The 20,647-nt window shown below is 41.4% G+C and overlaps 1 protein-coding gene across 2 annotated transcripts in view; it reads left to right on the top strand.

The window, feature by feature from the left end:
* The first annotated feature begins 16,429 nt into the window (after window positions 1-16,429).
* Window positions 16,430-20,647, top strand: part of lrfn1 (leucine rich repeat and fibronectin type III domain containing 1) — a 152,243-nt gene continuing 148,025 nt past the window's right edge. The window contains exons 1-2 of one of the 2 annotated variants that reach the window (XM_085380491.1): window positions 16,430-16,880; window positions 17,053-17,626. The gene's annotated coding sequence lies outside the window, so the exon portion shown is untranslated. Of the gene's footprint in view, window positions 17,627-20,647 lie in introns of both variants that reach the window. The other variant, XM_085380490.1, reaches the window with a different exon arrangement.

Here is a 20,647-nt window from a genome sequence, read left to right as displayed (position 1 = left end):
CCCTATCTTACTATTTAGTTGGACAGCCTGTTAGTGTGGTGTGATGGGAGTCAAATATCACAGCCCTCGTTTTGCTTGCACTGAATGATAGAATGCGGTATGAGTGTAGGTAGCATATGCCAAAACATGACGACAGTCGCCTCAAAGGGCTTTATATTGTAAGTTAAAGACCCTAAAAGAATATAATGAAAACCCCAACAATTAGATGACCCTATGTGAGCAAGCACTTGATAACAGTGTAAAGGAAAAAACACCCTTTTAACAGGAAGAAACCTCAGGTAGAACCAGGTTCAGGGAGGGGCAGCCATTTGCCAGCCGGGGCTGAGGGGAGGAAGATAGGATAAAAGACACACTGTGGAAGAGAGCCAGATATTACTAATAACTAATGATTAAATGCAAAGTGGTGTGCAAACACAAAGACAGTGAAAAACTGTGAATGAAGAAGAAAAGCATCATGAGAAGCTTCCAGCAGTCTAGGCCTATTGCAGCATAACTAAGGGAGGATTCAGAGTAACCTGATCCAAGCTTAACTATATGCTTTATCAAAAGTTTTAATCCTTATCTCAAAGGTAGAGAGGGTGTCTGTCTCCTGAATCCTAACTAATCCTAACTTAATCAAATATCCAGCTTGAAAAAAATAATTATCTGCTTTTATAACCAGAGCGTAAAAGCACAAGGAACCCAAGTGGCCTCCGTAGATGACACATTGCTCATCAATAAACTGCTCAATATAATACAGTGTTGCACCATTGAACACAAGTAATGCATAAATCACAGCCTTACCTGGGGGTTGACTCGCCCTCCGCCCCGGAGCGTTCCCCTGTGATTCAGGCAGCTTTGACATTCACCTGCCTGTCTTCATGGGAAAAGAAACAGACCAGTAGCTTTAACCTTTTCTCAACCACTGATTTAGCCTGCCTGTCTGTACCGATAACGCACTCTATCAGAGCTGGCCTGAGAAGAGGAGATGAGTGTTGCTCTGAGGCGCCGTTATGCTCAGGTAGGGCCTTTAGTCACTGCCACCCATCTTCCGTGTGTTAGCCAGCATCCTCTTTTTATCTTAACCTTGGTAGCCTCTATTCCATACGCCCACTGAACCCCAACACTTGTCTATTCTACAGCACAAAACCACAGTGTGGAGCCTTGAAACTCACTTACATGAAATCACACAATGGCAACCTCCAGAGCCATCTAGTCAGATGTCCTTTCACAAAACTCAATTCATTTCAGCTGCGGGGAGATTTCAATGTGATTAGATGCTGGTATTTTGATGAGATTACTTCTTGATTTAGAGAAGAAATGCTTGAATGCTTCAGACATACACTAGACTTTACATTGATGGCAACTATAACTCTAGCAACAATGACACAATGCTTATGACTAATTTCTTGGTAAGTCCTGTCTGCGGTTCAGCACAGTAATAGGTGCTTTATATTACAGACCTTGATGTACTCTGCAACTTGTCAGCAGCGCTTACAGCACCTTACAGACTTTGTGATTATATCTTTTAAAACCTAATTAAGATGTCAGACATTATTAAAATTCTCAGACAATGTGCACATTTCCAAAATGGCACCGAATGTCACTTGGATAAAGAAAACACATTAAGTGAACTTGTGATGGCTTTGCAGGTTTCGTCAGGCTGAGTGTCAGAATACGACTTTTAAGGATTTTCAATTACCAGTTCAAACTTGAGTGACATTAAATCTTTATCCCACTCCACATTTTCATGTAAAACATCCAACATAAATATTCATTCAATCCATGTGGCATCGGTGATTCCCTTTGAGTTTGCTAGTTTGCAAATTAAGTGTATGAGCACATATTTGTGGAATATTGTGTCTATGCAGAGCTTTCTGTCAAAGTTCCTGATGACTGGGACTTTTACATAATAGTCATAACCTAAGGTTATTTGTGGCTCTGAGCACAAAAGGGTGTTCACCTGGAGTTTTTTCCACATTATTTCCCACTGACAGATGCTCACCGAATCTGTGCTGAGTGATTATGTTTGTCAGGATGACGGTCTGTTTGCTGAGCACCGGAGAGTGAGATTGGGAAGTGAGAATAGCCACCTAAGATAGACAGCTGCAGCGCTGTGTTGATTGCCTCTTCCTCTTGTGTGATTTAAAATGGACTTTTTTTCAGGTTAAAAGAGTCTCTGCCTACCAGGCTCTAGCCTGAGCCCTTCATCTCCATGCCAAAGCACTATGACCGCACTCTCTCATCCTCTGACTGAAGGGTCACGATGGGGCAGAAAAGCAGTATTTTTTTTCACTGTGGTTCAGATGAAGAAAACAACACAGTGATTGTGTATGTGTGCGCAATCAGACTGTGTTGCCCTTGCTGTTGAAGTAATAAATTGTCTCCCTTGTAATCAGCCTCTCTTTGCCTGCTGTTCTCATCAAAATTCTTTGAATGTTCTGTTGCCATGGCACCTTGAAAAATCTGCTGCTAAGATTTTTTTTTGTCTTCCTGAGATAGCAATTCTCATTTTTCTCGCTGCTTACCTCACAGACAAAATCACTTTGGATCAATTTGAGACAAAATTAGTACATAATGTAAAAATAGATTGTTTTGAAAAAAAAGAAGAAATAACATACACTGAGAGTATAAAGGAAGAAATGTTTTGCTGTGTACCCGTCTGGATTTTTGTTGAATTAATTCTGTCTGAATGCATATACAAACACTAAGAAATATGGGTTTTCAAATTGCTCTCGGCAGGGCTGGGGAAACTCCATCAGGGGTAACAGTTAAAAATTATGGTCACCTTACCCACAGCATCTACACACATCTTATGGTAAAGTATCTATATAAGGTACAAATATTATAGGTTTTAGCTCCCCCAGGGCTGAAAAATAAAGCCAGCCTGAAAATGGGAAATCTGTGGTTCCTTGAATGGCCACTTGAGGCTGTCTCCAAGAGCAAGTCAGTGCCCTTGACGCTTTTTTTCTGTATACATTTATATGGCATATATATATTTATATGGCAGGCTTAATATGGCATATTAAAACTAAGACTGGGCTAAACACTTCCTTTCAGTTTCAATTCATTGCTTTGCCTGAGATTACCACATTGTGAGGGCAGTAGCTCCCCACCTGTTGTTCAGACCTATTTGTGAAGGTCAGGCATCCAAAAGAAAGTAAGCTTAAAAGGTTTTTTGAACAGTGAATCACACAAAGGTACTCAAAGAGTCAAGGTTTGGCAGTATGGTGTAACCCTGTTCATATTACAATCATAGAGCGGGTTTGTTGCCCGGACATTGAACTGTCTGCTGTTGGACTCAGGCTGTATTATTTGCCCAGGGAATTTACCAATGTAATCTTGGTGGCTGTTTAAGTTCCTACCTCTGCTAACGCCACAGCTGCATATGACATTATCCACTCTGCCACAGACCAGTTACAGACTCAGAGTGCCTTCATTGCTCTCTCGAGTGACTTCAACCATGTCACCTTGGAAACTATACCGCCAACTTTCACACAGTATGTGGTCTGTCCCACAAGGGGAAAGAGAATTTTAGAGTTAGTCTATGCTAATGTCAAGGACCCATACAGTTGAAGAGGGAGTCTGTGACCACTAGATGTATTAGGAGGTGGTCGGAGGAGGCCTTAGCAGAACTATAGGGATGACAGACTGAGAGACACTCTGTGACCCTCACAGCAAGGCCATCAATGGGCTTACTGAGTGACTCCAGTGTCCCAGCTCGGACTGTCCATTGTTACCCAAATAACAAGCCGTGGGTGACTAAGTCTACTTCCACACTAATGTGTTTTTGTTTGAAAACGCATCGTTTTCTCTCCCTTTTTTCACCTCCCGTCCACACTGAGACGGCGTTTTCCCCAAGGAAAAACGCCGTTTTCAAATCTATCCGGGCTAGTGTGGACGTAGCCTAAGAACATCATAGCACTCCTCAATGACAAGAAGAGGGCTTCAGAGCAGAAGAAGGCCTCCTCTTCCGGAAGTGAGAATGGTTCTGGCGTTATTGAAGGGCAAGATCTGATAGTCTAAGGACAATTACAGGAGAAAGCTAGAGTAGAAACTCCAGCAGAACAGCATGAAAGAGGTGTGGAGTGGTATCAAGACAATCTCTGGATTCAGGCCATCCAGCAGCAGAGGACCTGGGGGCGGTGAGGACAGAGCTAATGGATTAAATGTGTTTTTCAACAGATTTGACACTGCAGTGAATGCTCACTCCTCTACTGACTTACCTGTAGTCAGCCTGCAATCCACATCCACACCACTCTGCCTCCCTCTCCACATTGCACCATTGCCTAATGTGTGGGACACTGGAGACACTCAGTAAGCCCAATAATGGCCTTACCGTGAGGTTCACAGAGTCCTGACACCCTCCCTCACCTATCCCTTTCACTCATGACTCGCTTACGTCATTGTCATGAGACACTCTCGCAAAAAAAAAAATCACAGTTTTAGTAACGCATTAACGCAGCGTGCTTACGGGAAAGTAACAGCAATCTAATTACCTTTTTTGCAATAGTAAGCCCTTACTTTACTCGTTACTCGAAAAAAGTAATCAGATTATAGTAACGCATTACTGCCCATCTCTGCTCATGACCAGGTTCAAAGACAAAATAGAATCCTCCACTCAGGCAAGTCTGCTGGCCCAGACAGGGTGAGTCCCCATGTCCTGAAGACCTGTTCCCCAACAGCTTTGTGGATTCTTTAATAAACTGTTCATGTTGAGTCTGAGTCTGGAGAGGGTCCCAGTGCTATGGAAGACATCATATCTCAGTGGCCTCCAGGATTACAGGCCTGTGGCACTGACTTCCCACGTCATGAAGACCCTGGAAAGACTCATCCTTGACCATCTCAGACCTATTGTTAGGCCACATCAGGATCCCCTTCAGCTTGATTACCAATCCCACCTCAGAGCTGAGGACGCCATCATCTACCTGCTCAATTGTGTCTATGCCCATCTGGACCAGCCGGCGAGAAGTTTGAGGGTCATGTTTATTGTATTATTTAATTTAGTTCAGTCTGTTACTGTTATTGTCTTGGAGCAACTTTGACCACATAATTTCCTTAGGGATTAATAAAGTATTCTGATTCTGATTAAGAGTGCAATGCAAACTAGAAAAGGGGATCATTTGCCTTCAGAGTAAAAGCTTTGCCATTCAATCACAACAAGGTTGTTGGTGCAGCATTCTCTTTGCAACCGATTTCACCCAGCAACAACCAGTAGCCTCCAGCAGCCTTCTGCCACCTCTAGCAACCACTGGGGGCAATGAATAGTCTCTAGTCCTGTCTGACTGGGGCCTTGGGTGGTAATGTAGGACACTACCCTTTTACCAAATATAGTAATTTTTACATTCAAAAAAATCTAGATGGCAACAGCCATAATGCTGCATTCAGAAGTTTCAAAATGAAACTAATCTTTCTTATATACACAGCCAGTTGGTCCTGAACAACTAGATTATTTATCAAAAATCCAGTGTTTTATAGTTTTGACTTTCTGGCCTGATTTGTTTTGAGTAGATATGTTTCAAAATAAGCACTTAAAACAGAATTACCCAGTAGCTTTATTTCGCAGTGTTTCTTGTTAATGTGAAACCCACAGAGAACTGTCACCCCACTTTGAAGTTTCCCTCTGCTCATTGTTTTGGTTTTGCTGCCCATAACTTTAATGTTGTGGTTTGCTGTCATCTTTCTCATCAGCTTTGTTTCCAGATACAGCAGGAGGCATCATGTTTTCGAGCAAAAAAAAGAAAGCTTTGAAAACCCCATTATAAAACATCTGCTCCGAAACAAATGGAAGATCTAGTAACAACCCTGTGAATAGCAGCACAACAGTTTGCAACTTCAGAGTGAAATATATTTATTATATTCTCCAAGAATGGGTTAATGGTCATGATAAATGCTAATTTGACACCTGGATGTGTCAATAAGCATCTGCTTATGAACATCATGACAACCAATAATATACCTGTGTTGTGATTTCAGCTGTTTCTGCCTTTCCCGAAAGACTGATTATTATATGGCTGGTGCTTTAAATTGAAACACTTTTTTGCACTTATTATCCAAAGGGATAGAGGGTCACAGGTCATTGATGCACATGTTGATCTCAGTGGTACAGATTGATACTAAGTATTCAGATTGTTGTTACTGAAAGTGTGGGTTTTGTTTGTCTGTGTATAACTTTACTTTTACAAGTTTTGTTTGCTCTAAACAATCAGTATGAACTTATGTTTATCTTTATGTTCAAAAAACCCCTAAACAATCCCACTCGTCCCAATCTTGCAGCCCCTCCTACGCTAAAGATCAAAAGAAGAAGAAGAAGAAGAAGACATTGCAGCTGCTGCTGAATAACAAAAGACAAGGCTTTAATGTCTAAACTGCTCATATTCAGCTTTCAGTTATGTTGTAATTTGACACTGTCATAACCAATAATGATAATTTTTTTCAAAGGACTCTGAAGCACGACCCACAGTGCTTAGTTTTTAAAATGTTTATTTTACAGGAATTCAGATCAGCAGGGGCAGAGCCTGGAGTTAGGAGAATCTCAGGCGAGTGTCTGTTCACTGAACAAAAGCAGACTTCTGCCAGAGAGGAGAAAGATTGGTTTTGGCCAGAGTTGAAACCAATATTGCTCTGTGAGTTCATATTTGAGTCTTTTCAGAACAGATGGAGGAGAGAGGAAGAAATATCAGGGAGTAATTTGTGTAGGAAGTAAAGAGAGCGGCAGAGGGTGGGGAGGCAGGTGAGTTTCAGGTAAGTGAAAATAATTCTTCTTTCCACAGGAACAGAGTATGTCAGGAATTCAGTGGAGTATTTCTTCTGGGAGAGAGCTTCAGCTGACTCAGAGAAGAACTGAGAGACAAAGAGAGAAATGTGGCAACAACAAAATAAAGGTTTCACTAGAGATTGAGCAAATGCCAGAGAGCCTGATTACAATTACTAATAATATGAAAATCTGTCAAGGAGTAAAAAACAGAACAGGGTCGAGCCCAGGCATCACTGGTCCAAACTCCATGAAGAAGAAACTGAACAATACCCTAGTCGGGGCCCCAGAGGTGACCGAGGGATTTGGGATGAAGGAGCAAGCCACCCATGCCCTCCCTCTCATTGACACACCTGAACTAAGCAAGTGGAGGTTATCGGGCCAATTCCATAGAGATCAGTGTATCTAGGAGCCAATTTCTTGGAAACTTATTTCAAAGGAATGTCTATAGAAGATAACCAGACTTTCTGACCTGGAGAATAGCATCAGGCTGGAGTCCTCTGGTCTGTTAGGCAGTGATTGTGTCCTGCAGGGCAGCCTTGGTCTGTTTCCATATTCTGTAGCAGCGCTTTAGGCCATGTTGCTCAGAGGGCTCAACCATTTCTGCTTCAAGGGAAGGGAACAGAGGAGACCCGTGGCCCAGGTAGGCTTTAAGCGATGAAAGTCTGGTGGCAGAGGAGGTCACTGAACTCCAAAAGTAGGATTTAAGGCAATAATACAGTTTGAGAAAGGAATCTGGAGTCTAAAATTCCTTTATGATTATGTTCCTCTATCAGAAACTAGATCTTCTGCAATACCATACAACAAACATGCTAAACCAGGAGGTTGGCATTTCTGAAGCGACAAAAGAAGCTGACTTAGAGAGTATGTTGATGATTGTGAGAATGACTGTCTTTTCCCTCAGAAGCAATATTTTTTCTATTAGGTACAGGTAAAGGTTGAAGAAACCATGGCAGGGACTGGACTCTACTGTTATTTCTGGCACAGATGGAGCATCCAGCCATATGTTCTGTAACATCATTATCTAATATGGGTTATCAAAAGAAACATCTTACCCCGGGGTGTCTGACTTACCCCGGGGTGGCAGGTAAACTTGGTGGTGTGGGCCCAATGGATTACCTGTGTTTTTAGAGGAAGGTCATGCGGTTGGTTAGGGAGGCCATTGTCAGGGTCTAGTTAATTTTGCAGTGCTTGACGAACAACATCCTTTTATTTCCAATACCAGGTTACCAACAACACAGAAAGATGTCTGTGAAGGTTCTCAGTCATCCAGGTCATCGTAGTCAAAGGAGCTTGCAAAGAAAAGCGTCTGGACTTCTTTAAGTTACTTGAAGACGTTTCACCTCTCATCCCAGAAGCTTCTTCAGTTCTAAGGTCAAATGGTGACGAGTCCCAGATATAAACCTAGTAGGAGTTTCCCCCCACAGAGGAACAAAAGGACCCCTGATGATCCTCTAATCGCCTGAGCCACTTCACAAGCGCATGGCACAACACAGAAGAGCCACCTCCACAGGACAAGACTCAGCAGTCCATCTGCATCTTAAGGATAAAGGACACTCTTTCGAGGATGCCAATGTTCACATTTTGGACAGAGAGGACAGATGGCTTGAAAGAGGAGTGAAAGAAGCCATCTATGTCCACTGTGAGCGACCATCTTTGAACAGAGGCGGTGGTTTACGACACCAACTGTCTGCCATCTATAATCCAGTTTTGAGTTCCCTCCCCAGACGCCTTAAAGCCCACTCACATCCTGGGCCATCTGACCTCAGGAATTCGCATGATAAGGTGGGGCCAGGTTTCACAATAAGCTCACCCGAAACTCTGGCTGATTGGGACCCACACCCAGTTTCACACCTTGGCTCAGGCGATTAGAGGATCATCAGGGGGTCCTTTTGTCCCTCTGTGGGGGGTCACTCCCACTAGGTTTATATCTGGGACTCCCCACCATTTGACCTTAGAACTGAAGAAGCTTCTCGGATGAGAGGTGAAACGTCTTCAAGTAACTTAAAGAAGTCCAGACGCTTTTCTTTGCAAGCTCCTTTGACAACACAGAAAGATGGTAGGATTGTCTCGGAGAAAAAAAGATTATATTTCCTGTATAGAATGATATCATCTGGTTGATTGCAGGTGGGAAAGATTTTTATGATTAGTCCACACATTAAACAGCTGCTCAGCTTCCTCCAATCAATGCTTTCACTCCTCTAAGGCTAACTCACTGCCAGCAGCTCATGGTACTTCTGCTCAGTGGTAGTTAGACGCTAGAAAAAGCACAGGGACGTAACTTACAATTTGACCACTGAGAGAAGACTGCTCCACTCCTTAGTCAGAGGCCTCCACCTCCACACTGAACTGTAGTTTAGGATCAGGTTGAGCAGGTGCTGGGGTGAATCTGTGTTTTAATTCCAAGAAAGCTGCACCTGCTGGTGATTATCAATGTGACTCTAGTTCCTGATTAATCTTCAGTAAAAAAGAACAAATTCTGTTACAGTTGTTTTTTGGAGGTAGGAGTTGGTCATTCTTCTGCTTTTATCTTCTACTGATCATTTTTTATCTGCTCACTATTGAATGTATTGTAAGCATTATGTAGCTCTAACTTCATTAAAATAGTGACTCCACAGAGTGAGCTGATCAATTCAGCATTTGTTTTATTAAAGTCATGGTAATCAGTGCAGGGTATGAGAGTTTTATTTCTCTTATCAAAAAAGAAGAAACCACTTCCTACTAAAGGAGAGACATATAATTCAAGCTGCTAAAGAATCACAGATGTATTTTTCCATTGCTTCTCTTTTTGGATGAGACAGGTTATAAAGATGGCTGGTAGGTACCACGATGAAGGCCGATGCCTTGCAGTCATAAGGTCAATGAAGAGGGGGCGAGAGTGCTTTGTCCTTGCTGGAAGTTCGTTGCAGATCTTGATATTCTTTGGGGACCGAGGTTTTCAGGTGAAATATTAGCAGGTATTATGGATGATTGCAAACAATACAATTCAATTAATTCTTTTTAGATAGCAACAAATCACAACAGCAGTTGGCTCAAAATGCTTTATACTGTAAAGTAAAGGCCCTACAATAATACAGATAAGCAGAACAAATTCCAACTCTATTTGTTTCTCATACTAGTTGACGTGAAGAATGTATTTTTCTAGCCACAGATAGCCTAAGATAATGGGAGTCTTTGGTGCATAAAATATATAAAACTCAAGGTACTTGTTTCCATTCTGTTTGTTCAGTAATGAAAACAAGGGTTGACCATTGAGTGCTCAGCTCAATCAACTCACCTGGACTTTTCTCAAAAAATCATGAGGTAGCAGATCCTGAAGCACAGGACAGAGCAAGCTGCAGAAGAGGATGGAAAGCTGTGTGTAGAAATTTGTCAGATCTTCTAATTCTTTTCTCTATTAAATTAACTAAACCAGTTATCAACTTCAATAGCTAGGGCCACAAAGACTTACAACTACATTGGCTCAACACAGGAAACCAACTTACTGTTCATTTAATCATTTAATAAGTGAAGGAAGACCCCTTGTATGGCTTTGGAATTCCACCCAGTCTCCTTAACAAAGTTTGGAATTCTGCTACGAATTCTGCAACGCTTTTATTGCTTTGCTTTCAATTCAGGAGACAATGGGCAGTGTCCTCCTCACAGAGGGGTGGTCACAAATTCTTTTAAACTCCTCAATAAACTTAGCAAATATATACGTCTCGAGATTTTTGAAGAAACAGTTCTATCCTTGTAGGCAAGATGTTTTCGAGGAGTCATCAGGAAAGGAATGGAATAGAGGGACTAAAGACTAGTGAGCACTGGAGCATAAAGTTCACTTTTCCTGTGAGTGGAAGACTGCATCGGAGAATGTCGGGGACATTACAGGAGTCTTTGGACTTGATGACCAGGCAGCTAGTTCTGTTACAGAAGCCTGAGGTAACCCTGTGTGAATTGACTGAATCGTGCTACACATCTGATCAAGGCATTGATAGGTAACTTGTTTCTGCTCTACAAAAGAGTGGAGGGCTTGATCATGTTGGCCGAGTAACAAGTCTTGATTAAATAATGCTGCATGGATAGCTGCTGGGTCCATAGGGTCCATTTGGCCAGATTCTTCTGTCATTACAAATACTGGAAACTCTTTTCAAAGGACTCAGAAACAGGACAGAGACCACAGGGCTCAGTTTTGAAAAGGTTTATTTTAATGAAATTCAGATCAATTGGGGAAGGGTCTGGAGGCAGGAGAATCTAAGGTGAATGTCTATTCACTAAACAAGAATCTCAGAGAGAAGAAAGATTTGTTATGGTGAGGGATATTGTGCTGTGATTTTGATGTGAGTTCTTACCTGATTCCTTTTCAAGGACAGTAGCAGGCTGGAGTTTTTCCAGAAAGTAAAGGAAGCAGTGAAGTCAGGTGAGTTTCAGGTAAGTGAAAACAAATTTTCTTTCTGCAGGAACAGATCAGCGTAGGATTGCAGGTGACTATTTCTTTTGGGTGAGAGCTTCAGCTGGCTTGGAAAATTTTTGAGAGGGAAAGACAGAAAAAATATTTAACTAGGAATTGAAACAAACATCAGAGATGACCAGATGAGTGAAGGCTCAAATTGGTCCTTACATACAGGGAGGTAATGAACTAATAGCAAATAGGTGCACTGGCTGAAGAGTGGAAAACCAGACTCCAGACAGACTCTAGAGGTGCAGGGCCCAAGGTGTGACCAGCCCAAACTCCCCCCTCGGAGCAGCAAAGGAGACGAGCTGGAGACGGGGAGAAAGAGCGAGAGAAAAAAAACATCCGTCTGGATCATAACAGACATTTGATATTCAGCAACATCCAAAAGGTCTATCACCTTAAAATGACCATATACAAAAAATATATGGAAAACATTTCTGAGACTGCAAGCGTGCTGAGATTCATTAACTCTAAAACAACATGTGTGATGGATGATTTCATATCCTTGTGGAAAGAGAAACAGAGTGCTTTTTGAAAAAACTGAATTACTGAGTGTAGTAGCTCCATTAGGGAAGAGTGTGTCAAAAGTCATGTAGTAAGCCACTTTAAAGAGGCCAGACATCCCATGTCTGCTTTATTTTTCGCCACTGAGAAGGTGTCTCTTGGTCTAGGAGGAAGTGATTTAAATTTCATCAGAAAAGAAAGAGGATGACCTCCTGGATCTTTCCTTTTTAAAAAGTCTTAACCTGAGATGAATAAGTGGGGGGACCTGATTTTTAAGCATATCCTCTAGCTGTTTTGATATGGTACTGTGTCAGATCCTTAATTACACTTGGTGATATGATTTTTAATGTTTTCGAATACTTGCATCTAAGTGGCTGTTCTACATGTCCCTGGGAATTAATTATATATAACACTGATGAAAGCCTTCACAAGTGAAACTCTTTCATCTTAAAGCTTTGTCTTCTGTTTCTGAAGAGCAGCAGGATTCTTTTAAGATTTTCAGCCATAAAGACCCACCCGAAGGACCGCTTCTGAGTGAACTGCACCTCACACTTATCCAGATGGCCTACGTCTATCTTTAAGATTTCTCACACACGAACACACTTAAGAGTCCTCAACATTTCTGCCAAAAGCAGCACTTGTTTAATTTAAAGTAGAGCAAGCCAAGGCTGACATGCAGTACAGTACGAAACATGAAAGCACGATTGTACTTGCTATGCAACCTGAATAATGTATAATGTTTATGTCATTTGTGACACAGATGCTATGAGAATGACTCGTTATTTACACGCTGATCAAACAGCAAATGCAGATGATGCCGGATGTTTGTGCTACATGTTCTATGTAACATACACTATACATAATTTTTTTACTGAAGCTGAAAAGAGGAGTATTTTAAAGCATCATTTCTTTCTTTTTGTGTGTGTGTGTGTGGGTCAGAGGATAAACATGCTTGAATAAAACAAAGGAGCACTGAGAGCTCCATATAGATGCAATTCTGAAAGAAAAATCTGAACCCTTGACCCCTACAGTAAAGGGATCTGTGAGGGAAGAGTCACTGCAGTAGAAGGTTGTTCTGGAGATCGCCTTTATGTCATAATGGATCATCTTGACGAGAGAACTCTTTTCTAGGATGACAGTTTCACCACCCACAGGGCACGAGGGCTCACTGAATGATTTGATTGGTGTGAAAATAATGTAAATCACATACTATGGCCTTCACAGCCACGATATCACAACCAGGTTGAACACCAATAGATTGTAGACGAATGTGTTGCAGCGCTCACCACTACCATCATTAAAGCACGGATTGTGAAAATATCTTGGCCAGACTATGTTGGCTTTGCCTTTAATTTGTCACCTGTTCGTGTCTATTATCTATGTAATTCTAGCAGGGTGACATCTGCTGAAACAGTCAGCCTCCTGCTGATGTCTGTTTTTTATTCCCTTTCTTTTTCCTTTTTTTATACCATGCTAACAAAGCACTGCTCTTGTTAGAGACCTTATAGTGGAAATCCCATCTACAGTGTTTCCGCTTTTGATGATGTGATGGAGGGTTTAAAGCACATTAAGAGGAACTTTTTGCACTGTGAGCGAGGGCACTAATGTACAGGGTGATTCAGTGGTATAAACAAGACTGCTCTAATCTGCACTGGATGTACTGCTCTGTAATGATGTTGCTGTTCCAGAGGATAGAGTTTTATTGTCTCTGTCAATGCACCAACTTTATTCCCAATTTCAGATACACATACACACGCGACATTTCTCTGACGTGCTAAACTGATGGCGCATCACACTTTAGATTGTCTGGGCTCAGCTAGTGAGTGTGAGTGTTTTACTGTCCATATGGAAAGTGATCTGCACAATTTGTTCAAACAAAGGGCAACTGTGTTGTGTTGGAAATGACATTTTCAGATGTGCACGTACAGAGACCATGTATGGTTGAATCTAAATTAAAGAACCTCAGTAAAATATTCCAAGTCATTAAGCACGCTGTCTAAGGGTATTAGTGGCTGGGTGGTACATTCGGGATCTAAGTGAAGACCCCCCACTCATGTTTACCATTTTAGGGAATGTCAAGTTTCCTGATTAGAGTGGATGGCTCACACTGACCTAATCTGCTATTATGCTTTCACAGACTAGTGTGCGGTAATTTCATCACTTTGGCAAGAGAGGAACGTTAAGATGGACAATATCTCAATAACACACTAATCAATCACTTTTAGAGTGCATTACTGCAAGAGGGAGCTTTGCCCCATGGAGTGCAGCCTGATATAAATAGCAGATTGTCTTCCTTCGTGGCTCTTTTTCAGTTTCCATCAGTATTTGCTGCTTGTGTCTTATGTACTCACCCACCTCGTTCAGACAGAGCTGAGAGAAATCATATCATAAAACCAAAATGCTCCAGCGCATACTAAAACACAATGATATTCTGAAAGACTGGCATCTGTTCAGAGGGCACAAAATTAGTTTAAAGATGTGTGAGAATCTGAATTCATATTGTTTCCCACCTTTCAAATATAACTGTTTTATTGATATTAACTGAGTTACACTTATATGCAGCACTGTGACAAATGTTTTGGGGGGTTTTTTGTTTTTTTTTCCATATTTGTCAGATTCTAGATATTTCAGATCAACAAATATACTTTAGTGTTACCAACTCTACGCTTGAGCCGAATTCACGGTACCATTAGTTACAGTAAGTCCTGCAGCTCCTGAAGCATCAAAGCAGCCATTCCCGGACCATCACACTACCACCACCATGTCTGACTGTGTATATGATGTTTTGTTTTTTATGAAATGCTGTGTTAATATTATGCTAGCTGTAACCAGAGTCAAACCTCCCAAGAAGTTCAGCTTCTGTCTCATCACTCTGTAGACTAGTTTCCCAAAAGTCTTGTGTAAGATGTTTTTAAGATTTTTGTTAGTAATTTTGGTAGGCCAGCCCCTCTTGAGAAGGTTCACTCCTGTTCTATGTTTTCTCCACTTGTGGATAATGCCCGTAGTACACTGGAGTTTTGCAACCCTTACCAGACTGGTAGAAGTCAATGATTCTAATTGATTGTTTCATAATGTGTTGCTTTTTGAGATATTTCAGCCTAATTCACTTTGGCAGACACTTTGTCTATTTAAGTGATTTCTTTGTTCCGCAGGTCTGAAAGAAATCAGGCCTATGAATGGCTAGAGAAACTGAACTCAGCTTTTCAACTAATGTGGTTAATTGCAGTTCATTCATGATTTGAAAAGGGAGAGCTGTTACTTTTTCACGTAGGGCCAGGTAGGTTTGGAAAGGTATTTTTTTCTCCTTAATACAGGAAATCATCGTTTAAAAACTGCACTTTATATTTACTCAGGTTATCTTAGTGTAATATTAAAATATCTGAAACATTTACATGAGAAATATAAAAAAAGAAAAAGAGAAAAATAAATCGGGAAGGCAGCAAATACAACAACCCTGTAGGTATAGTGTCTTCCAAAGTGAGCTTGTGTTACATCTCACTCTTCCATATAAAACACCCTGGAGGTGTCCCACCCATTTTGAACTGCCCTTTAATTAAAACAGGCTGATGCTCTTGTTTTGAGTCAGATAATTGTGACACCTGTCATGTTGCAGTACCCAAACAAAGATGATAAAACGTGCAGCTGAAGCCAAGAAAAAGAATAAGTGTGGAGATTCACTGTTCTAATGCTCAAGACATTCCAGGTGTCTTTAGTACTCTGTGAGAATTAACCTTGTTATTTATTGTACTTTTCTTTCTCATACTTTTCTTTCTTGTCATTTCCACATTATTATAGTTGTACATTTGGGGCCTGTTATGTGAGATACTTTCATTGTATCTTAAATTTTCTTATGTGATGGGATAGTTTTATTTGGTTAATCAATTCAGCCTGCAGAAGACACTTAAATCTGCTTTAAAGGTGAATCTCCTCCTCTGAGGTCTTGAATGCCAGGTATTTAACAGCCAACATTTAATGTATAATGTGTCCAAGTCTGTGCAGCACATGTGATGCTCCTGCAGCTAAATCAATAGGATTTTACAGGAACTGCCAAGTCCATCTTACAGTAATTCCTTGTTTCATGATGTCATGCAGCCTCCATGCAAGCAGACAATGCTCTTGGGGGATGAACACAGACAAAAAAGAACACTGGAAAACATGATGGCTTTATGTCGAATGGGCTGTCTTTGGCTTTCTTTTGCAACTCTGAGAGGATTAACTATTGTTTTTTTACTGGTGGGAGGATGTTCATGTTATTTTTCTATAGGCTGGATATCCAATTTCTGCTGATCTGGGCTAAGAGGGGTGTTTGTCCCAACTGGAAAGCAAAGCAGTAGGTGCTGTCTGGGACATGTGTGTGGGCGGTCAGTGAATTCATGTTTTTACTTATTATCATGCCCGTTCAAGACTGAGAAGGATACAAATAAAAAAATAAAGGTATAGAGGGTTAGAAGTATTCTTTAGAGCCCAAATGCAAGACACTGAACACCTCCTACTGCCTATAAGGAGAGCGAGTGTGATTTTTTTTTAAGTGCAGCAATGATCCAACACCTCCTCAATCCCCTCCCTCAGGGCTCTCTCCTCCGGTCCACTGTTGCAGTATCTTGTTGTGCTGGACCATGAGATACCAGCCCATCCCGGAGTATCACAAACAGCCCACAGCACCCCCTCTCTATTTCAAGCCACCTTCATGTTGAAACATTTGCTTCTCCTCACCACCACAGAAAAAGAAAAGCCTCCAGTGTTTCGTGTATTTGCTTTAAATGGAGCTCAAATGACATCACATTGCTGCAGTGCTGCACTGTCCATGAAAGGTGTCAGTCGTTTCCTCTGATATCAAGAATTTGTCCACTGGCCACTTGGCTCTGCTCTGCTCCAGACATCATGGCGTGACCAAATGTATTCTTTTATAGCGGGCTCGTGTTACGCAGGTGGACGCCTGCATGAAGAGTAGAGGCGCATTTTCAAAGGTTGCCTGTTCTCTGGGACACAGCAAGATTTCCTGCCACATCCCGCCCGAAGAAATCGACCGCATTGCTTTGTAGAAAGAGCGGACGGACCAAGTCGTGTATGAAAACTAATTGCTCGCATGGGTACGCATAGTGTTAGAGGAGAAAGAGAGAGAGCGAGAAAAAACAGTATCAGTGCATGGGTGGGATTCCTTCATTGCGCTTCAGATAGGGGAAGTTATGGCAACAAACGTCTACAGTGAAGGTAAATACATGTCAGGAAATTAGGCACGATAAGTGCGCTGTAGTGCTGTAATTAACAGAAACCCGGTGTTGGTGGAGACTTTTCCGACCTTTGCTGTTTTTGATTGACTTGAAGCCCGAATTTGACGCCAACCTTCAACCGTGTGAGGCTTCTTTTTTTTCTTTTTTTTCAGGAGTGCAACCTATCGCTTCAAAAAGAGCCCCATGCTGCAGTTCTCCATCCCGACACCATCTGTACTGCAATTCATCACAGGCGTGAGATTTATTGGAAATTTAATCCATCGTTCCTCCGCGTTACAAACCCGTATGCGGGGGACCTGCTACGACCACGTACTCACGCTTTAACCCATTTGAAGACGGCTCGGACGCAACACTCGGACCCCCCTGAGCTTCTGGATTCAGAGATTTCAACCTAATTATATTCTGCCTGCCTTCGAGCCCTAATCGGATCGTACTGGGATTTTAGGTGGGGTTTTATCCCGATGCAGGTAACTGGGAAGGACTGTCTCTTGTTGATGACACTTAAGCAGCAGATTGTCGCTCATTGGGTCCCTTGGATTTTTGCAGCACAAGCCTGACCAGCGTAACAAGAAGGGTTTTACACCTGAATTTGGAATAAATGAACTCTCGTCGCCATCCGAGTTTCGTTGTGAATTTATCCGCTGAGACAAGTGTGTGGACAGCGAAATCATGTGCATTGGGATCAAGCCTTTGGCTTCTGCTATATTAGTCCCAGTTCCACTTCTGGTAAGTCTCTCAGACTTGGTGAGAAATGTAAATTAGACTTTTGCAGCTGTGACACATACGTGGGTGCAATGTGATGAGCTAAATGGTGTCCAGATCTCTGATGTGCGGCATGGATTGTGCAAACTAAATATAGAATAATAGGCCTCCGGTATCTATCTATCTATCTATCTATCTATCTATCTATCTATCTATCTATCTATCTATCTATCTAATCATTTATGTATCTTGATGCATAATGTGCAAGTCTTTCTAGGCTATTCACAGTAGTCTGCTGGATAATATGGTATAAACCTGTCTGGCAGAGATGTCTTCATGTTACTTGAGATATCCAGTTCTCACGTGGTTGTTAGTGCTGTTATATCTGATAGACTGAGTCCGATGGGCTCACAACAGCTCTGTCATAGGGCTGACAGAGCTCCTAACTGCAATGAAGACGGTTAAACAGTGACACAAGAGTTGAATTCCCACAGACAGAAGCGCGTGTGGAAATGGCCCGGGTGTGTCTGCATCAGCACCACTCAGAGACCAAGAGTTTTCATAAATTAGCAGCAGCTGCTGGAATTCTCCCATCAGGGTAAATTGCACTGATTGCTCAGAGAGTGGACCGTCTTACACTGGAGCCACAGAGCCTGAACCATCAGGAAACTTATAACTGCATTGTTAACTTGCAAGTTTAAAAAACATTCGGCCAGATGATGAATTTGTATAATGAGTAGAGGCCTTTTCAGGATGTGTGCACTGTATATTATTCTACTCCTGACCTTTGTTTTGGCAAATCAGCTAATCAGGTTTAGAAATGATGAAGGGATACAGAAGTACTGATGCAGCATTCTAATGATCTCATGGGCACTGTGAGTGAATTCTGCCTATAATGGTTGCAGCTGGAATTTTCAGCCCCTCTCATCATTTTCCAGTTACTTTATAATCACTGACTTTTTAGACTCAATGGAGTGGCTATCCCAATTTTTGCTTCAGAGGTCAGCATTTGTCCCTGAAATATCTATTTATCACTCAGAGGACATCACTTACAGCTTGCAGGAAAAATGAGAACTCACGATGCCTGCATGGAGGTATAGAGGTTGTAAATCAGTTAGATTGAGGTGGGGTTAAATTGTCAATATCTTTCACTAAAGTCAAGTGAACATTCCTCGTATAGCCCCGCTTAATCCACACAATACCTTCTAAGACTTCCCCTGGGATACATGTAGACATTGGACAGCTGTGTGGCTACATTAGGGCAGGCAGTGAGTGTTACTGCAGCTTGCAGTGCTATTGGAAAACACTGACTGCCAGCTGTATCTATGGTATACACCCTCCTTTAGCATGTATGTTCCTACATGACAGAGCACCCACCTTTTTCACGGCTGTCAACTGCAGTAAAGTGAAAAAATAACAGTTGTCATAAAGGAATTATACCATAGTCTGACAGATGACTAAAGGCAATAAAATACTGTACTGTATTTGTCATGTAAGGCTTTTATTGTAAGAAGAGCACAAACAGCTGTCTTAAGGGCTTGACTCACTCTTATTGTTTAGTTTGAAGTAAAGATTTAACCCTGTGTTTTTTGGCAAAAAGCAAATTGAAATGATGTTTGGTTAAAACTGTGCATCATACAAGTTTTGACATAAGAGACTTGAGAAGTCTCCTTTATCAGAGGTTAATGAGGTTTCTTCTTTGGAGGGTTGATACCCTTGAGCTTCATAGGATTTGTGATTTGAATTAGCAGTGCATGAAGCAGGGTTCTTATGTATTTAAATGCCTTTTTTACTAGCTGTGTGCGTTGCAGTAAGTGGTGATGATCATGTCTTGTCAGTTTACTTGTCAGCGTGTTGCAGGATGTTACAGCAGAAGCTCAGAGCATTTGCTGTCATGTGTTTGCCTAATGAAATCAGACAGGATGGTCATTATCATTATCATGCATTATTGCCAACACTTCCATGTTCAGCAATGCTAATGCAGGCAGTAAACTGCTGCAGAACAAATTAATATCTCAGCAGGTAATGCCATAAAAAGAAAGTTACAGTGACATGTGTGCTGAGTTTTTTGTTTTTTTTTTATTACTATTTTGCTTTCTAGGTTGCTATATGCAGGCTGAGAGGTTAGATTAATGAGGTCTCTCTGCCTTGCCATTCTGTTGCATTGTGTTACAGCAGCTGCTCATGGTGCTGGTGTCATGTGTTAGCATTATGAAATCAGGACCAGTGGTGGGTTATCAGCCACTGCAGGAATGAGAGCAAACACAAGCTATTGATCTGTATTCAGGACTATAAAAGACTGTATAGGGCAGACATGTATTTGTTCTCTATACAAGGTATATTAAAATAGCCCTTTACAGTGAGTCATGTTCTCAGCTTGACATTTTCAAAATGCACACATTTGCTGAAAAGATTACTTTTTCCAAGATACTCTAAGCTATCAATCGAAGAGTTAAAATAGTGGCGCAAGTAGTGACTTTTGGCATGATTTTAGTCATTTCTTTCCACAGTTATGTACCGTATCATGGAGACATATGATATTGTGGGCTGATTCCAGCATTGACTAACACGTTTTTCGACAAAAAAAATAGCAGTATCGTTACATTTTATTTAAGGAAACAAAGAGCAAGAAAAGTTTTTGGGGATAATATTGTGTATATCTCGAGAGAAATAAATGGTGTCAGAGAGTTAGAGAAAACTCCTCTACCCTCTTGATCATTTTTCTTGAAGTTTGGATTTTGCATGCAGAAAAGAACCAGTAAAGAAAAGTACCAATTAAGTTGTTATTGGTCAAAAGAATGAGATAGATGTTTCTCCCAAGGCAAGTCAAGTTATTTAGCACTCGAGATGCATGAAAAAGGTTCGAGAAATGGCATAATTACAACTAGCCACAAAGATCAAAGGAGTAGCCACCAAAGCACTGAAGCAATTCAACTAGAGCTGCTCTTGGATTTTATATTTGAGCGAGTAACAAAGTGACAAAAAAAGCAGTGGGGCTCTCAAAGGAGGAAACGCAGGTAAATAACATACAGGCCTTGAGATGCA

Source organism: Rhamphochromis longiceps, linkage group LG14 (genome assembly GCF_057381845.1).
Source record: "Rhamphochromis longiceps isolate RC_006_pf linkage group LG14, R_longiceps_female_GT1.1, whole genome shotgun sequence".
In the NCBI taxonomy this organism is placed as follows: domain Eukaryota; kingdom Metazoa; phylum Chordata; class Actinopteri; order Cichliformes; family Cichlidae; genus Rhamphochromis; species Rhamphochromis longiceps.
The sequence above is the reverse complement of the archived record's forward strand: the minus strand, read 5'-3'. Positions and strand labels throughout refer to the sequence as shown.